Below are 3,238 nucleotides of genomic sequence, written 5' to 3'. Positions count from 1 at the left end.
CCCATGCACACTTAAAGACTTCAATGGAATTTAATATGACCTAATTATACTATTAATGTAACACCCCCTTACCCCAGACCGTCACCGGAGTCTAGCACAAGGCGTTAACAGACTTAAATTATCACTGAAACAATTTCAAACAATTTATTTCACCTTTCGTAATAAACTGCCCATCTGTGTCACAGTCGTTAAAAAAATCATATCTCAAGTTACGAAACTCAAAATTAAAATCCATAAATTTTTCCTGAAACTAAACTCATATATCTATTTACTAATTTTTTTCCAGAATTTTTGGTCAGGTCAATTAGCTCATTTTATTAGTTAAAGTTTCCCCTATTTCAATGTTTGACTGCTCTGATCTCTATTCACTTTGAATCACTTTTCTCTCTGTACAAAATTGAGATAACTATGCTGTTTGTTTCTCTTAAAAGAAAACTCAATAAGGAATCTATAAATATAAACTATGACTCCTAATTAATTTTTTACAATTTTTAGTGAATTTATAAAGTCAGAATACGGGATTCAAAAATTGCTCTAACCCTATTCCACCAAAACTCAAAATTCTCATAAAATACAACTCATTTACCTTTTTTTTTCTTCCATATGAAAATAGACTCAATAATATTCAATTTCATATTTTAGTCATCATCTAATTTTGTCTCTACTATTTTTAGTGATTTTTCAAACTCACATCATTGTTGTTGCATCATACTGTTTTATAGCAAATTTCACCTTTTTATGAATTTCCATGGATTAGATAGCACATTAAGTATACATAACACCAAATATGATCTTGATTAGCCATTCCAATGGCTAATCATTACTAAAAATTTCCTTACCACCCAATAGCCATATCATAAGATCATATACACCAAATGATTATAATGTTATACATGCCATACTCAAAATATACAAGCCACTATACCAAAATGGTCTACAGATAGTGTGAGCAAGCCTCCAACCGTTCCTAATTTTCGAGCTGGATTGTCAAAACTACAAAGAATGGAAAGGAGGGAGTAAGCATAAATGCTTAATAAGTTCACATGTAAATAGCAAGTAACATAATCATGCAATCTAACATAAAACATCATTTGTATAAATATTACCAAGACATTCATGTTACATTTGCATTTAATATCTTACCACGATTTCATCATACCAAGTTCTCAACCCGAGGGTTTAAGCGCATACCTACCCAACTTTTCTCATTCACCACACTTACCAACATGTCACCTTTGTCTTAAGTATTCTCCTTATTCACTTAAGATTCACCCGTTGAACACATCGGAATATAATTTGGATACACGGATTGCATGCACATAAGTGCCATACCTGCAGCTAGACAAACTCAATAACCTGCGAAAATTATGTAGCCAAGCTACCATGTAACCTGCCCATAAGCGAACTCGGACTCAACTCAACGAGCTCGGGCATTCGCATCCATAAGTGAACACAGACTTAACTCAACGAGTTCGGATGCCTAGTTACATCTCACAAACTCAGACTCAACTCAACGAGTTCGGAACTCAAATATCCTAGTGACATGTCACTTGTTCCTAATCTATTTCCAAGGTTCAAACGGGATTTTCCTCAATCACACATCTTTGCTGCCTTCCACGGAATGTCGAAACCGATACTTGATAGCATTTCATATTTATCAAGTAGCTCACATAATTTGCATATTACTAAATAATAATCCACAAAGCATAATATTTCATGATAATAATCATCATATCATATAAATGACATTAAATTACTTAAAATGACAATTATGTTACTACATTTACACCTGAACTTACCTCGGTACAAAATGTTAGAAATCGAGCCTATTCCTCGTAAACTTTATTTTTCCCTCGATCACGACTTGAATCTTGTTTCTCTTGATCTAAAATAAAAAATTTAGCTTATTTAATACTCATATTTATTAAAATATTCCTTGACTCAAACTTTTGCAAAATTATATTTTTTCCTCTAAACTTTTACATATTTACACTTTTTCCCCAAGGCTCAAAAATTAAACTTCATCCTAGTTTCTTATGTTTTATGACATGCTGATCATTTTTCCCTTCTATGGAAATATCAAACTCTCACTCTAACATGTACTTATGAACATTAGGTATTTTTACCGATTATGTCGTTTTACTTGTTTTCACGTAAAATCGCTTAACCAAAGTTGTTTAACACAATTTCAAGCTTCATATTCTACCATAAAACATCAAAATAAACACATTTCACCTATGAGTATTTTTCCAAATATAAACCCTAGGTTAAATCATTGCTAGAATAAGCTTAATCAAGTTACCAGGACTCCAAAAACGTAAAGAACATTAAAAACGGGGCTAAAATGGACTTACAATCGAGCTTGGAAGCTTGAAAAACCCTAGTTATGTCTTCCTCATGTAAAATTCGGCCAAGGGGTTGAGGATGGACAAAAATTGGCTTTTAATTTTGTTTTTAATTCATTTTAATAACTAAATGACCAAAATGCCCTTAATTAAAAACTATAGTGTTTTATCTTCCTTTAGGTATTTTTGTCCAAACTAGTATAATGGTGTAATTACTATCCAAGGACCTCCACTTTAAAAACCCATTACTCACAAGTACTTAGTACCTTTGTGAACTAGAACACACATTTTATAACTTTTGCAATTTAGTCCTAAATATCAAATTGGACCCTCTATCGATAAAATTTCTAAACGAAATTTTCACACAATCATGAAATCATGCCATAGACCTTAAAATGATAATAAAATAATTAGTTCTATATCAGATTTGTGGTCTAAAAACCACTATTCTGATTAGGCCCTAATTCAAAATATTACAACTCTCCCCCCCTTCAGGGATTTTCGTCCCCGAAAATCTTACCGGTAAACAGGTGTGGGTATTGATTCCTCATAGTTTCCTCGGGCTCCCATGTGGCCTCTTCTACCCCGTGCTTTTGCCACAATACTTTCACGAGAGCGATACTTTTATTTCTTAGTTGCTTGACCTCCCGAGCTAAAATCTTAATCGGTTCTTCATTGTAAGTCATATTCGGTTGTAGCTCAATTTCTGTCGGTGAAATTACATGTGAAGGATCCGAACGATACCGGCATAACATAGATACGTGGAACACATCATGAATCTTCTCTAATTCAGGTGGTAATGCTAACCGATATGCTACCGGTTCAACTCTATCAATTATCTCATACGGTCCGATAAAACGCGGACTCAACTTGCCTTTCCGACCAAATCTAAG

The sequence above is a fragment of the Gossypium hirsutum genome, chromosome A06, assembly GCF_007990345.1.
Source record: "Gossypium hirsutum isolate 1008001.06 chromosome A06, Gossypium_hirsutum_v2.1, whole genome shotgun sequence".
In the NCBI taxonomy this organism is placed as follows: Eukaryota; Viridiplantae; Streptophyta; class Magnoliopsida; order Malvales; family Malvaceae; genus Gossypium; species Gossypium hirsutum.
Note: the sequence above shows the minus strand (reverse complement) of the source record.